Source organism: Hemiscyllium ocellatum, chromosome 31 (assembly GCF_020745735.1).
Source record: "Hemiscyllium ocellatum isolate sHemOce1 chromosome 31, sHemOce1.pat.X.cur, whole genome shotgun sequence".
NCBI lineage: Eukaryota > Metazoa > Chordata > Chondrichthyes > Orectolobiformes > Hemiscylliidae > Hemiscyllium > Hemiscyllium ocellatum.
In genome coordinates this window covers 21,772,801-21,790,843 of record NC_083431.1, presented here as the reverse complement: position 1 = coordinate 21,790,843, position 18,043 = coordinate 21,772,801, and positions in this window count along the sequence as shown.

Here is an 18,043-nt window from a genome sequence, read left to right as displayed (position 1 = left end):
CTGTGACCAGTGGAGTGCCAGAAGGATTGGTGCTGGGTCCACTGCTTTGTGTCATTTATACAAATGATTTGGAGGTCAACATAGGAGATATGGTTAGTAAGTTTACAGATGACACCAAAATAGTGGACAGCAAAAAAAGATTACCTCAAAGTACAACAGGATCTTGATCAAATGGGCCAATGAGCTAAGGAGTGGCAGATGGAGTTTAATTTAGATAAATTTGAGATGCTGCATATTGGAAAAGCAAATCAGAGCATGACTTATGCACTAACGGTAAGGTTCTGGGAGTGAACAAAGAGACCTTAAAGTGCAGGTTCATAGTTCCTTGAAAGTGGAGTTGCAGGTAGACAGGATAGTGAAGGCAGCGTTTGGTATGCTTGCTTTTATTGGTCAGATCATATACAGTATAGGAGTTGGAAGGTCATTTTGTGACTGAACAAGACATTGGTTAGGCCACTGTTGGAATATTGCATGCAATTCTGGTCTCCTTCCTATTGGAAGAATGTTCTGACACTTAGGATTCAGAAAAGATTTACAAGGACTTTGCCAGGGTTGGAGGATTTGAGCTATAGCGAGAGGCTGAACAGACTGGGGCTGTTTTCCTTGGAACGTCGGAGACTGAGGGGTGACCTTATAGAAGTTTATAAAATCATGAGAGGCATGGATAGGATAAATAGACAAAGTCTTTCCCTGGGGTAAGGGAGTCCAGATCTAGAAGGCATAGGTTTAGGGTGAGAGGGGAAAGATATAAAGAGACCTAAGGGGCAATGTTTTCACACAGATGGTGGTGAGTGTATGGAATGAGCTGCCAGAGGAAGTGGTGGAGGCTGGTACAATTACAGCACTTAAAAGGCATCTGGATGGGTATACGAATAGGAAAGACTTAGAGGGATATGGGCCAAGTGCTGGCAAATGGGACTAGACTAGGTTAGGATATCTGACCGGCATGCATGAGGTGGATGGAAGGGTCTGTTTCCATGCTGTACATCTCTGTAACTCTATGACTCGAGAACTGCAGATGTTGGAAATCTAAAACAAAAGGCAGAACGTGCTGGAGAAATCAGCACATCTGACAGCATCTGTACAGAGAAAAAGCGGAAATGTTTTGGAGTTCAAATAGTAAATCTGTCTTTCTTTCTACAGATGCTGTCTGATACAGTTTCTTCAGTAAATAAAAGAATGTGGTGACAAGGTTTAATCACACTTTTGATGGATACACAATTGACAAATAGCACCTTGAAATAAATTGAATAAAAGTCATACAGGATAAAAATGTTCTGTTTGCTTCTCTCTCCACAGGTGCTGCTGGATCTGCTGAATTTCTCCAGCTTTTTTTAAATTGTAGAACAGTTGTTCCTGTACAGACCATACCATAGTTTGTAGGATAATGCAAGGGTACCTCTTCATTTCAATGAGATAGTTTGGACACATCTGCTCATGTTGACAAGAAACTCTGGCGCCTGCCAAGGGGTGGTGGTAGATTCAGTGTGGAAGCAGTAATCAAGAGAAAAGGTCATTGTTTAGTGTGGTAAACCTTCAAATCAGGATAACTGAACTCATGATCCATACATGGGCTTCATTCCACTAAATTGAAGCTACCCATCATTGTGTCGCTGTAAAAGTGCATTTGACATTTCAGTCTAAAGTCTATCTAATGTGCTTTGAATACAGACTTGTCACTTATTATGATAGTCCTGAGTACATATTCAGGATGCTAAACCAGAAAATTCCAGCTGAAATTTCAATGATAGTATTTAGCATGCTCCTGTTAAAAGCATTTTAAAAAGAAAGATACGTACCTGCCCCCAGAATAAAGTGATTTCAATAAAGTTGCAACTCACAGGTTTGGATGGAAGCACACCGGAACAGTTTGGCACATTTAGGAATAATTCTCACTTTAATCTAGCAATGATGAAATACATGCCAAACTGTGTGCAGTTTCTTTCCCCTGTGTGTGTCTTTGCAAAGCAGCAATAGCCATCGTCGTTTTATTTCATTTAGCATCAGGAAAAATGGCACAATTTCTAAATGAAATGCAAAGTCTTGACCTTGCTGTGTCTCTCACTTCCAAATAGCAGGTGTTTGCACAGTAGGAGGGACAAAGAGAATGGGGGGGGGAGTGGGCAGGGGGGAACAGGCAGTCATCGACTTTTTATTGACAAATAATAGATTGAAAATCAGACAGCAAATAATGGGGGCACCCTTTTTCAATTCAGTAGATCTGAGTATCAAGATATTAAAAGAGTAAAAAGAAACCAATATTTTGTAAAAATGGGAATATTTCATCAAAATCAATAGGAGTTGCAGATTATTTGTCATTGTTATGCAAATTGAATGCAATTCTGTCACCAGTATTCCAATTACATTTTGCTCAGTGCTGGTGCACCGTATGTAAATCCCAGTCCTGAAATAAATTGTTCTGCAAAGGTAATTTTTCTTCTTCCAAATTGCCAAGACAAATGATAAGAGGTGATAGCATGAATGGCAGATTGAAGGCATGTAAAATTAGAGAGGTGAAGATTGCTCTATATTTTCTCTTCGCATCTAACAATTCTTTTAACCTCCTTTTTTAAAATTAATACTCTCACGCTTCATCATAAATAATAGTTTTCAATCTCACTGCAAGCTAAGCCATTTTTGGTCAAAGCTTAATTTTAAATTCAATCATTCTGGCACAGGAATGAATGCAATCCAAAGAATATAAGAATAACTTCACAAATTTGTCCTCCCAGCAAAGAACCACACGCATCAGCAGTACAGAATAAAGTTTGGTCATCAATTGACCTGATTATTTTTTAAAATTACAGCAGCGCACACCAGCATTTCCATTATGGGTTCCCACATTGAAATGTCCCTTGTCCAAAAAGAAATGGTGCCTTATTGTCATGAGAAGTGGAAATTTTGCCAAAGTAACGAAACTTGTTCTCAATCATCCAAATGACGTGCTGCTGCTCAATTTAGAATTTCCAGATGGACAGTGTTATACTAACCAGTTAGAATATTTGAAATTATTCTCCTTTTTACAATACAGAACTGAAAACGTTGCTTTGTACACAATACCAGTGGAGCTCTGCCAACAGAAAGTCAGAACAATTAAATTTACCTTAAAGCATTGTAGCTATCAATCATGTCTAATTTGACAGTACTTTGCCTTCAGCTCAAAAGGCTATGGGTTCAAGTCCCAATTCTGATACTGATATATAAAATCTAAGCTGACCCTTCAGTGAAGTACAAGACTATGACATACTGTCAGAGATGCCACATTTCAACTGAGATACTTAACCAAGGCCCTACATACCTCTTGGTTGGATGCAATCAACCCTGTGGTACAATTTCAAAGGGTAAAGCAATTCCGCCCCCGGTTCTAGTGAACGCTTGGCCCTCAGCCAATATAAAAAAGGCCGATTATCTGGGTCAGACTTTATTACCGCTTATAGGAGGTTCCTGTGCACAAATTAGCTGACCTATTACTAACATTAAAAAGCAACTACAGGTCAAAAACACTTCCTTAGTTGTGAATCACTTGCGATCATGCCCAAAGGGAGGCAGTGGTGCAATGTTAATGCCATTGGACTAGCAATCCAGAACCCCAGGTCTGTGGGGTTGGGTTCAAATCCTACCCTGGCATTTGCTGAAATTTAAATTCAATAAAAATCTGATGCAAAAGTCTAGCTTAATATAATATTTCGAATGTTGTAAGACTCATCTGCTTCACTAATGTTCTTTATAGAAGGAAATCGGCTGTCCTACCATGGCCAACATGTGACTCCAGACTCAAGCCCCCTCTGGGCAATTGGAAATGAGCAATAAGGATTGGGCAATAAACGCATATGAATGAATAAAAAAGATTCAGACAGATGCACCATAATTCCATCTAGGGTATAATTACGAAAATCCACACTTTAGAAGTGCAGATGCATGATATACAAATGAAGGAGAAAAGTACATATGTGTATTGTCAGCATCAAATCTTGTAGGTATCCACCAACAAAACAAAAGACAGTTTTTGACACTCTTTTTGCTCTTTGGTAACAGGGAGTAGCTACATATTTTCATCATGACAAATCTTCATGTAATTTACAGTATCACATTCACACTTGAGGCAGAGAGTTTGGCCACCTTTTCCATGAAGTCAGTATTTTGTGAGGTCTTTTCAGAAATTCAAGTAAACGGCTTTTTACAAGAACTACATTCTGCATGATGTGTCAAGTATGCTTTTTGCTCAGAATTGCACCACCAACCTGCAAAATCACAATTCAGCAACTGTTAAGTTGAAGTGGTTTGGTGTGACCAGTTTTCTCCTTCAAAAATCATTATTGTGTATTCTATCTTACACTCTAACCTTACTCTGAATATTTAAATATAGTAATTGCTTCACTTCCCACTACTCCAAATGTTCCATGCATGCAGGGTCCCATAAGGTTTCTGATCAGCATCCTCAACTCATACTGATTGTCAGCTTGATAAGGCACCAGTACATTAGGCGAACATCCAACAATATTTTTGGGATCCTGTTGAACTGTTGCCATTTGCAACTGTAATAAGGTAAACACTTCAATAGACATAGTATATTTTTATGGCCTTTATACCAAATCAAGGGGAAACTCAATTCAACATTCTAGTCTAACTCAAATAAGAAAATATTCCAATCCCTCTAATTAACAATGCAATGTGACATTTTCGCACAATTGCACAATCTGGTTTATGTTAACGATTAATGTGCAGTTATTTTATAATCCAAGTGACACGCAACTGTTCTTTTCAAAAAGTAATATTCAGATCAGAAAATAACCCAATAGCACAAGATTTAAGTCTGTGATTGTGATAAATCCAATGTGCTTCAGACTTAGAGATACCAACAATGATCCCAGTTGGTGGTAATATTGGACAGGTTGGATCCCAAAGTGTAACCCGACGAACTGCAAGTTTTAATTTTTGTAAGTTTGTTACCAATGTGATCAGTCACTGAGCATATTCACAAGAAATTGTCAATGTATGTTAACAAAAGAACACCAGAATTTATTACACAAATTTGAAAGAAACTATTTTACACGAGACAAGTAGTTGAGATTATTTTATTACAAATATCAAAATTAATGATTCAGCCTTTTTACACTAAATAACAATTCAAGATGCTCAAAAAGCCGTGAAAAGTCACCTCTTTAAAGTTTCTGTTCAGTTGCCAGGCTGAACTTGATGTCTTTTTGGTGAATTTTCTTCATTCACTCAGTTAGCTTCTTTAGGTACTGTGTCCTCATGAAACAAACTACAAACAAAGCTCAACAACGACTTAACATGGTTTCCTTTTCTGTTTATCAAGTTGTCTCTAATTGTGATTCAATTAGTCAGGACTCTGTTTCTCTTGTCCTGACTGTTCTGGAAACTGATAAACTGCATTGCTGCTCTTTCAGGACTTCTCTTCGTGAATGACCTGCTTCTATTTGAAAGAAACCAGTTTTGGATGGCTCTCTCTTTCTAAAGGGAAAATGAATCTGTCGCAGTGTCAGAGAACATTTTACTCTCTTCCACCCTTGATTTTCTAAATTGCAGAATTGTTATGGTGCCGAAGCCAGTTATTCAGCCTATCAAACCTGCACTGACTCATTACCAAGTGCCAATCTCTTGCTTTTTCCGCACAGCTTTGCACATTATATTTAATCCAAAAATGCATCCAATGCCCTCTTGAATGCCTCAATTGAACCAGTCTCCACTATATATCCAGATATAACTGATCTGTGTGGATGTTTGTTCTCACTTCATCCTTTCTTCTTTTGCAGATCACTTTAATTCTGTGCCCTCCTTGTCTTGTTCCTTTCAGGAGTAGGAACAGTTTCTCCCTATCTACTCTAACCAGCTCACTCATGATTTCATATCTCCACTTAGGTCTCCACTTAGCCAGCTTCTCTCTACTGAGAACATTCAGTATTTTTAAAAAGCCTCATTTAACTATTAGTAAACACATTTCCAGCATCCATCAGAGAATTCAGCAATGAAAGGGTCATTGCCCTCTTAACCCACACAGCACAGAAATACAAAACAAAATTGTACGTGGTTTTGTCCATGTTAGAACCTGTTTCCACGTATCAATAATCATAATATCATAAACCTTCATGTACACAATGGACAATGCAGCAAAAATGTTATTCTTAATTTTAGAACTTTAAAGGATAATCTAATGGTTCAATATAAACTTGCTCTAATTCCGACACCAGTTCCCATTCCACCTAAATATCTATTCTTTATGGTGAATCTGATATTATGTATGTAATATTTAACAATAGATCATCCACCCATTCTTACTGTATCAGCACAGTGAGAGACGTCAGGATTGAATATCTTAGGTCATAATCACCAGTAACAGTCAATCGAGCATGTGGAATCAATTGGATATAATGGATCTCAGCAAATTTCTGCCCATTTAAATCAATGCATAGAAATATTTGTGAGTTCTGTAGAAAAGAGATTTCAGTCATCTCTACAAGTAAGAGAAATGAAAAGATTATAAAAGGTGCTGATGATTTTACAAAATCTGTACATCCAGGCTTTTAATCCATGAGTTTAATTCTAGGGAGCAATCTCAGAATATCCAATGCACATGATGGGGCCAAGCATCGTGCCTACTCAAAACATAATAATAATTTGGCTCTTTATTCTCATTATGGCCACCTTTCCCCTAACATCGAGCAGGTAATATAATAAGAAGAGCTTTTGTTCTTTTAGGAAAAGCTGCAGTTGAACCTCAAACAAAAATTCCCTTCAGAGCATTCTTACAAAGTCTAACTGAGGCTCATGTGGCATTCCTAATTATTCAAACCCTCACAAGGAAATCTTTGGAAGATGGGATGTAGGCCCAGAAATTGGTGCAGGTGTCCACAATTTGACAGGCAGGAAGCATATGAGCATTTCCATCTGGAAAGAAACAGCCTGCTATTGTGGGTAAGGATAATTGGCCTTCCTGAAGAAGGGCTCATGCCTGAAACGTCGATTCTCCTGCTCCTTGGATGCTGTCGGACCTGCTGCGCTTTTCCAGCAACATATTTTCAGCTCTGATCTCCAGCATCTGCAGTCCTCACATCTTCCTTGTTTATTAGTGGCAGGCTTTAAGGGCCTTTGCGTATGTAACACAAAGGACATAGTGTCCTTTAAGGTCCCTCCTCCAGAAATCAATTCCCACCAACCTGGACCACCGCCCCCCCACTCAATCTCTAGACTTGAAGCCCTGGATTCACTTTACTACCAATGCCCAGGACAGGTACTATCTGCTGGGGCCAGGTAGGCCATCTGCTGGAGTTTCCATTGTAGCTAGGAAAAGAGTCAAGATTAAAGTAGTGATAGAAAAGCACAGCAGATCAGGTAGTATCCAAGGAGCAGGAAAATCTATGTTTCTGGCAAAAGACCTTTATCAGAAGGCTACTTGCCTGTGCTTGTTGTGGGTGTGTGGAAAGTGAAGAAGGTGACTCCAAGGGAGGTGATGGGTGCAAAAGGGAGACAGAGAGGTGACAGAGGAAGGAGTACAGCCTTAAACTGAACAAAGGAATACACAGTTATCAAGAAACCATGCAAATTTAAAATCACAAAGCTATTTAATTCTTTGCAGAATCTCTAGCTTAAGGCTGCATATGATCAAGAATTTCTATCCAGGGAAAATGCTGTCATTTTTAGAACACTGTCAATTATAATGCTTAAAGCTGAGATGAAGGTTGGAGTAAAAAAAAAGGTAGTTCATAACTGCCTGGAGAAGATCTTCTCACTTTGTGCATAGGATATAACAATGGATCAGCTGTGACCTCATCAGTCTGGAAAGTGTGCTTAGCTGGTGGGTTTGTGTCAGTTATTTATTGTTGCTAACTTTTTAATTCCTTTTAAATTTCAGGCAATTTAAATACCGTGGTGATTAATTAATGAACACTTTTCCTGCTTGGAATTTAATAAAGGGTTGATAATTGAGGATATTCTTCTAAGCAAGTTCAAAATATTGTTGCACATGACTATCACCATGATGATGAATAGAAAATGGACATTTCATTGATTTGTCCAGAAGACATATTAGTTACTGGATTTGATGACCAAATTTGTAATCCTTCATTGACACATGAAATTCACTGAACTAAAAGCCCTCAGCAAATTATTGTACACGTAAGTACCATTTCCATCCACACCAAATAGCACTTAGGTTAACCCATCTCGATGGAAAGGCTGGAATTTCTCCTTTGTTGTAATATTTGATATTACTCATCAAGGGCAGAACTTGCTTCCCTGCCACCCTTGCTCTTAAACCTCATAATTTATCTTTTGAAAGACACAAATACCGAAGTCATTTATGTTGTTTCAACAGAAAATTGAATGGAGTATTGTGAAGGGAATCTTGAAATCTTTTTTTCAACTTAAATCATTCCCACTCTGGGTCAAAGAAACTATTGAAATTGTTTACAACTGTAACTGCAAAGGCACTTGTTAAAGGGAAGTGAAAAGGAAACATGCTGCAATAATAAATTGACAGCACATTCTCACGTTATAGCATGACCAACATATTTGTAGAAATACATTATGATCCTAATTACCGTCTAGGGAAAATACAACCTGCCCCGTAAATCTATGGCTCTACATTCAGCATTCTGGCATTTTGTACGTTTTTCACCCGTTCCATGATCTTCATTTCAGCGCTCAAAACTCTAACCCTAACCTCTGTCCCCCTTTAAAAGCCAGCATAAATTTCACCTCTATCACCATATTTCCCATTTGGCTTTGTGCCAATTTCTTTATTTTGTAAACATTTGCTTGCACCAACTTTCCAGTATTGGGCTTTGGGCATCATTAATATCATTAATGTGTAGTACTGACCTTCAAGTAAGTTTAAAAGGGAATGTGAGGAAGAAGGCAATTGCCAGACATTTGTTTGACTGAGAACAACGAGTGCTGGAGATCACAGCGGGTCAGGCAGCATCCACAGAGATAGAGAGCAAGCTAAGGTTTCCAGTCTAGATGACTGTTAGCTTGGTCTCTCTCCATGAATGCTGCCTGACCCACTGGTGATCTCCAATATTGGTTGTTTTCAGTACAGAGTCCAGTATCTGCAGCAATTTGCCGGACTTTTCTCTTTTAGGGATTGACAGGCCTAATGCAAATTATTGCCATTGTGTTATTCAGCTCTCATACATCCAAAGGGTTATACCTTGTTCAACAGTTTGTCAATTTTCCTCTCATTCTTGCCTTTTCTTTGGTTAAGTTTTTGTTGCTACACTGTGTATTGCATCCTTCTAAAAAACACATCCCTGCATTTCTGCACAGGGGTGAACTTTTATATCATCTAAAAATTACCAACTGAACAGTTTGCAGGTCATCGAATGCAATGCCTTCTCAGTGAGAGGCGGAACTGTCCTTTCTCATTTTCCCTTCTTCTGAACTCCATCAGCTTATTGTTCAGCGTTTGGCTGTGATATTGATACCAGCTGAAATATTAACTGACCCTTTCCCTCAACAAATGCCAACATATTTAGGCACGTCCAATATTTTCTCTTTATTTAAAAGCATTACTTACAGATCAGTGCACGGACAGGGTTGGGAAATCAGAAGTTAAGAAGATGGGCAGCACAGTGGCTCAGTGGTTAGTGCTGCTTCACAGCACCAGGGTCCCAGGTTCGATTCTAGCCTTGGGTGACTGTGTGTGGAGTTTGCACATTCTCCCAGTGTCTGCGTGGGTTTCCTCCGGGTGCTCTGGTTTCCTCCCACAGTCCAAAGATGTGCAGGTCAGGTGAATTGGCCATGCTAAATTGCTCATAGTGTTAGGGTGCATTAGTCAGAGGGAAATGGATCTGGGTGGGTTACTCTTCGAAGGGTTCGTGTAGACTGGTTGGACTGAAGGGCCTGTTTCCGCACTGTAGTGAGTCTAATCTAAACTCAGTGCAATAAAAGCAGAGTACCGTGGATGCTAGAGATATGAAATAAAAACAAAGAGCTGGAGAAACCCAGCAGATCTGGCAGCATCTGTGGACAGATAAACAGAGGAAACATTTTGAATCCAATACAGCTTTTTCTTTTGCCTCAAAACATTAATCCTCTTCCTCTTTCTACAGATCTTGCAGACCTGCTGAGTTTCTCCAACACTTTGCTCAGTGTACAAATTACTTAACTGTGAAGCATCTCACTTCAAGGCAGCAATGTTCAACTAAAATTCATCTCCTTTCTTTTGCACCAAGACTTACAGGAAATCATTTCAGAGAGCAGGTAGGTACACTTTCGATTATTACTTAATTAAAGCCAAACCTGGATGAGGTTTCCCCATTCCCAAACTAGATCCCCCAAACCATTGAGTTCAGGGTGAAGGGTGAACTGCACCCAGTATCACCCCACCCTTCTTTATTCACCCACTTCCTTAATTGGTTGCAGCAGGTTAAGTTTAGGGAAGAATCCCTTCCTTTGTGGATGCCTTTTGTCCAAATACAAATGAACTTACATTTTAAATGGCACAAACTTAAACCAGGCTTTCTTCATAGAGCTATACAGCCCGGAAACAGACCCTTTGGTCCAACTTGTCCATGCCGACTAGATATCCTAACTTAATCTAGTCCCATTTGCAGCATTTAGCCCATATCCCTCTAAATCCTTCCCATTCAAATACCCATCCAGATGCCTTTTTGCTTTTGTAATGTACACAACTCCACCAATTCCCCTGGTAGCTCATTCAATATACACACCTCTCTGTGTGTGAGAACGTTGGTCCGCAGGTCCCTTTTAAATCTTTTTCCTCTCACCTCACACTTATGCCCTCTAGTTTTGGACTCTCCTACCTCACCTAATCATCTTATCCATGCCCCTCACAATTTTATAATCTTCTATAAGGTCCCCCCTCAGCCTCTGATGCTCCAATTTAGAAACAGGCTTTATTAATTACTAAAAAAAAGTATCATTAATGCAACACACATTAACATGGGTTAGAAATGAACGAGTACAAAAAGATAAAAATTTCTAAAACGGATAGATGGATTGATGTCCAATTTGTTTGCAAAGAGTGGATAGTTGAACATTGTGGCCATTGCAATGGAGGCTACCATTAACACAGACATTGGTCAGTGAACGTTCAGTTTCACAATCCTTAGTTCTGCAGGTCAGTTGAGATTCTGCATTCCTGATTCCTTTCAGCCCAGCATTCAGATGAAATTGAGAGGCTTTTGTTTTCCTACTTGTGATGAACTGGTTTGCAGCATTCAGAGAGTCTTTTACTCCAACACAAGTGTAGCTAGAGGGTACTTCTTTGACTGTGACTTTCACAGCATGCTAACGCTCAACCCCAGTCTGGGACACACAAGAGCACTCAGTCCCTCCGGTCCATTTCAGTCGAGTTGAAACTGATTTTTTTAACTCCTGTCTTTGTTTATTCCTGAAGGGATAAGACAAACAAAGAGGTGGCTTTTTTGCTGAAGGGGGAAGAAGAGTGATCTTTTCTCAAGTCTCTCCCTGTTTGAAGTTACCTGGCAATTTTATCTGCAACTTTCTGACAGTGAATAAATTGAAGTCCACAGTTTTTCCTGTTGTAGTCTTCCTTTTTAAAAGGGGTACATTTTGGAATTAAAAGCAAAATAAAATGATGATAACTGCTTCAGGGTTCTGATCCATCATCATAGTAACTACAAAGTGTTGATCTGTCCAGACTGTATTGTGGGGATCGGTTGGCTCTGTTGACAAGTGACCCTCATGTGGTGTAGGATGATGCCAATAAAATGGGTTACAACCAATCCCACAATGCACTCCCATCCTAGCTGTAATGGTTCATAGAGGCCGGCCTCCTTGCTTTGATCCATGGTTGGTGTTCCACAAGCTACAGAACAGTTTGTTTCCCTCTAACAGACAGTATGCTATGGCTTCTCATGGTCTATCAGAAAGTGAGGACTGCAAATGCTGAAGATCAGAGTCAAAAAGTGTGGCGCTTGAAAAGCACAGCCGGTCAGGCAGCATCCAAGGAGCAGGAGAGTCGACATTTCAGGCATATGCCTTCCTGATGAAGGGCTTATGCCCGAAAAGTTGAGTCTCCTGCTCCTCGGATGCTGCTTGACCGGCTGTTCTTTTTCCAGTGCCACACTTTTTGACCTCTCATGATCTATGGTGAATTACCCCAAATTAGCAATGCTCCCCATCCATCGAAGAGCAGACTGGTTTGCAGATACAGATATACCTGGCAATATTGAATTTTAGCAAAGCAAATCTGCCTCAAAATGTTTTCTTCCACCACTCACATGCTCCATTGCTGTCACTTAAGTGAATGTTCAGGCCTAAGCTCATTTGACAGAAAATATAGCTGAGATCCTGAAACCATACCAGAAGAGTATAAACTCAGTATAAAATTTTCAATATAAAATTAATATTACCCAGTAAGACTTGATTAGCATGCAAAATATAACTGATCATTCCTCGTAACTTTATTCATTGCATTGTCGCAACACTGGAAAATATTCACTTTCATACAGCATTTTCTGTGATCACTACTAATCGTTGACTGAACTCCCATCAGTAAATTAATAGATTTACGCTCTGAGTTTCCAATGTGTTTTGGCACACAATTTCTCCAGGGACCACTATTAACACATTCCCATTCAAGTGAAACCAAGCAGACTATCACAAGCATGTTAAAGACAACATATTGGTATTTTACCACATCACATAAAATTGTATCATTAGTCATGAATTGATCTGTGCCTATGAAATCAATCACTATGGGTGGTGTGGGCCTCAACTTATTGATATTGTAGCACAGATATTCGAAAGCAAAGTGAAATAGGATAGGAACAATATTCGTGGTATTTCACCTCATGGAAAAATATTTACGGAAATTGAAAATCTCTAAAAAAATGGTTATTGAGAAAAAAAGTAAACAAGGATATTCCAAACCAGAGGCCTTGGCTTGCATTGTACAACCTGCTCCTCTGCAATGGGATTTCATTGGTGTTTAACATGCAGTTAAAGAAAAGGAGGCATGGCTGCAGCTAGCCGAGACAAACAAAGGGGAATGTTTTTTCCAGACAGCTCCACAGGCAGAAATTGCCTAGTCATCCATCATATGCCAGGGATCAGGGAGCTCCTGTCACATTGGAGAAGGCACAACAGGTAGCTGGTATATTTCCCTCCCCACCCCTTTCCACCTTCCGCAAAGACCGCTCCCTCCGTGACTATCTGGTCAGATCCATGCCCCCCCCAACAACCCACTTTCCCCTGCCACCGCAGGAATTGCAAAACCTGCGCTCACACCTCCTCCCTCACCTCAATCCAAGGCCCCAAAGGAGCCTTCCACATCCATCAAAAAGTTTTACCTGCACATCCACCAATATCATTTATTGTATCTGTTGCTCCCGATGCGGTCTCCTCTACATTGGGGAGATTGGACGTCTCCTAGCAGAGCTCTTTAGGGAACATCTCTGGGACACCTGCACAAATCAACCACACCGCCCCGTGGCCCAACATTTCAACTCCCCCTCCCACTCTGCTGAAGACATGGAGGTTCTGGGCCTCCTTACCGCCGCTCCCTCACCACCAGACGCCTGGAGGAAGAATGCCACATCTTCCGCCTCGGAACACTTCAATCTCAGGGCATCAGTGTGGACTTCAACAATTTCCTCATTTCCCCTTCCCCCACCTCACCCCAGCTCAGCACTGTCCCCATGACTTGTCCTATCTGCCTATCTTCCTTTCCGCTCCACCCTCCTCTCTGACCTATCACCTTCATTCCAGCCCCATCCACCCATTGTACTCTTTGCTACCTTCCCCCACCATCCTCCCTGACCTATCACCTCCATCCCCACCCCATTCACCTATTGTACTCTATGCTACTTTCTCCCCACCCCCACCCTCACCCTCCTCTCATTTTTCTCTCCACCCTGCAGGCACTCTGCCTCTATTCCTGATGAAGGGCTTTTGCCTGAAACGTCAACTTTCCTGCTCCTCGGATGCTGCCTGAACTGCTGTGCTTTTCCAGCACCACACTAGTCTAGAATCTTGTTAAGAAAGCAAAGAGATGCTGCAAACTCACAAAGTTGCAGTTCAAACTCAGACACTGGCCTTTTCAGTACATCCACTGAAGGAACATAAGATTAGATTGAATCAAACATAATCTTACCAACATGCACAGAAATACTCAACATGAGCAATTAATTGTTCACACTTTGGTGGTTGTTTACAGATTCTTGTTGTAGTCTTGAACAATACTTTATCAGAAGCAAATAAAGGAAGTTGAAATGCAGCATTGGATAATGCTGAATGGTATGCATGTTACAGTTTGGGGGCTCCTGACTCTAAGATACAGAGAAAGGATTTGAAGTGTGTACTTTATTATCTGAGTGACATAAAAACTGAGAACCCTTAAAGAATTATACAAGAGAAGCAGATCTCTTCTGGAATACTTTATCCAGTTCTCGGAACCCAGTTATAGGAAGCATATTATTAGGCTGGAGAGGGTCCAGAAAAGTTTTACCAGGATGTTGCCAGGTTGGAGGGTTTGAGTTGTAAAGAAAAGCTGGGAGTTTTTTTTCACTGGAATGTAGGAGGTTCAGAGGTGACCTTGTAGAGGTTTATAAAATAATGAGAGGTCTAGATAGGGTTAATGGTAATTGTCTCTTCCCTCAGATGGGGGATTTCAAGTCGGAGGGGCATATTTTTCAGGTGGGAGGAAAGAGATTTAAAAAAGACATGGGGGCATTTTTTTTGTTTCATGTGTGGCGTGAACATCCTGAGAAAGTGGTGAATGTGGGTACAGTTACAATGTTTAAAACACATTTGGATTTCATGAATAGGAAAGTATTGGAGGGATACAGGCCACAGGTAGGTAGGTGGGACTAGCTCAATTTGAGATTATGTTCGGCATGTACTGGTTGGACCGAAGGGTACGTTTCCATGCTGATTGACTCTATCACTTGATAAACAGTAAAACCAGAAACTCTCTTTGTGAGATGCCACAATTTACATTTATTTTGGATCAGGACAACAAGTTCTGTTGGCAAATCATTATGAGAGAAAAATTAAAATCTTAATCCTCCCTAGATCAAAAAAAATCAAACAAGAGGTTCGAGCACCTTTCTTCTTGCATTTAGATACAGTTTGGGAAAGGTATTGCCAAAAATAAATCAGGGTGAAGCGCCAGAACATGCAATGTTTTAATTTTTGGGTTTGAGGAGAGATGCTATATTGTGTGGAGTGAATTGACTGTGATTGCCCTGTTGCCGAATACTTTTACTTAAGTAAAAAATGAGGTCTGCAGATGCTGGAGATCACAGCTGAAAATGAATACTTTTACTTGCCATCTACAAAGTACTAGAGAGCATCTGAGCTCATCTCACTGAGTCTGTCAGTCTGTTTGAAATAGGATGAAAAATGCATAATGCAGGGATACACAAAATGCCCAGTATCCAATACACATCATAAGGAGGCCTGTTGTGGTTCTGTTCGCCGAGCTGAAAGTTTTTGTTGCAAGTTTTTGATGTCGCCTAGCCAGGGGACGAAACGTTTGCAACAAAAACTTCCAGCTCGGCAAACAGAACCACAACAACGAGCATCCGAGCTACAAATCTTCACACAAACCTTGAATAAGGAGGCCTGTTATTATATCCTTGGGTCACACTATCATACAGATCAGTAGTTGGTAAATTTGGGCACATGTCTCAATTCAAGGCATTCTGATAGCTTTCAGGGTGTCCAGCACACCTGCAACTCAAAAGACTATCTAAGCCAGAGGCTAAACCTCTAATACTCCATTTGGCCCTTGTACAGAGCAAATGACTGCTTTGTGTTGGATGTCAAAGACTTTGAAAAGAAAGACTCACATGCATTTTGCACTCTTCATAACCACCACCAAATGATTCAGAGGACTTCACAGCCAATATAGAACATTTGGAAATGTAGTGACTGCTTTAATGTAGGAAATGCAGCAGCCAACATGCTGAGTGAACCAACTCCCACGAATGACAATACAATGTTGACGAAACCATCTGCTTTCTATGATGTTGATGGATAGGTAAGTGTTGTGCTTCTTGAAATAACATCATAATATCTTTCACAACCACCAGTATAAGGCAGTTCAGGCCACTTTAATATCCCACTTGAAAGATGGAGCATCTGACAGTGCATCACTCTGTCGACAATACACTGAGTGTGTTGGCTCACTGGAGTGACACTTGGACCGAGAAACCTCGTGATTCAGAACTGAGAGCACTAAACAGCAGAGCCTCGGCTGGCTGAATAATTAATCAAAGGTTTTCTTCATCAATCATTCCTCTAAATCTCCTTCCACTGCCATTGCTTCATGCATGTCTTCTCCTGCAGTGTTGAGTTCCACTCCTTCCAAAATAGTCCTGTGGATGTTTTACTGCAGTGGAGAATACAGCACGTCATGGTGACGTGTGAAGTTTTCGTATGAATATTTTACAGCACCCTTCCTGCTCTGTGAGGTTAGTCAGCTGAGTTCTTGCACAAACATTCTTGTGGTTTGCTGTACTTGGATCTTGGCAAACACAGTTGCCCAGTTACAGTGATGCTCACCCGGCATTACTACCCAAGGCTGTAAACCTCAACAGCCCACCTCGTGGTACAGAAAATGCACTCAGGCTCATATTATTCTCTGAAATTAAGAGAATCTTGCCAAGTAAAAGAAATTCATTGCGAGGTTACTGCTACTGTTCCTTAATATCTATGACACATCAATTTCATGGCTAGCCTTCTCAAACTGGGGGATCAGCTCATTGTTGTTTACATCTTCGGACACAAGTTTGCAGATTTAGCTGATGCTCCTGTGGTTATCAGGATGAACATATCGAGGAAATCAAGGACTGTAGTCACAAATGATGCACAGCTCTGACAGCTCCTCTGCTAAGTATAGCATCCATCAGCACTGCTCCTAAGATCAATTAAGGTTCAAATCCCACTGCGGATGGTGGCCTTGGAGCTGTGGTAATTATGATGTAGCCTGGCTTTGCTTTTTCCCTTGTGCTCTCAGAAAAGTTAATACAGTGAGATTTCCTGATGGGCTTCCTGTCAGCAGAGATTTTCAGAGTAAAAGTCAAAATGGGTGCATAGTAACTCAGAGCAAATTTTCCAAGTAGGATAAACAAATGAAAAGCAACCCGCATGAGAATCCTTTCACCCTTGGACTGTTTCAGTCACATGCTCATGGGGTAATCGAGTCATACAGCATGGAAAGAGACCCTTCGACCCACCACACCTATGCCATTTACTTATCACTTTAAATGTATACTCTGAAGAAGTGATAGATTAATTTTCATCCACCCAGGCAGACAGACTGGGTCTCAGTTTAACAGCTCACTTGAAAGACAGCAGTTCAGATAAGGCACACGCCCTGCAAGCAGCGGGTCTCATGCTACATTGGAGTTGAATCTGAGCTCACAACTTTCTGAATCAAAATGCTGCCAACTGAGTCGCGGTTGACATCATGCAGGTTTAGGCGAAGTCGGCATCAATTTTCTATTTTCCCAAAATGGTTCACTGAGCGTAGCCATCTGCATCTAGTTTACCTCCCACGCAAATGAAAGGGAAATAAATATGTTACCCTTAACAGTTCACTTTTAAGACAAATATTGAAAGCAGCATCTTGCCAATTTTCAGGGAAACCACTGACTTCACACTGCAGTGTAGGTGGTTTGACAATGCAGGCATGAGTATTATTAGTTATGCCTATTCTTTGATTTCCTTTCAGTAAAACAAAAATTGCTGGAAAGTATTGAGCAAAGATGTCAGCTATTGTGGAGAGTGAAACCTTGAAAAGTTATTGACCTGAAATATTTTAATCAGAACTTGAAAAGCGGTAACTGTTTCTTTCTCCACATATGCTGCTTGAACTGCTGAGTATTCCCAGCAGTATGTTACTTTGGCAATCCTCGTGGTCTTTTACATAGGCAATTGAAGATTTCTCCTTTTAGAATGTGAAAGCAAAGGAATTAAACTAAAAGGAAAGATGAATGAGCAGGCTGTGCAAAGAGGTGATAGACAAGCCATTGTACGGATAATGAAACTTTGAATGTGCTCCGTTCTCACCTCACATTAAGAACAC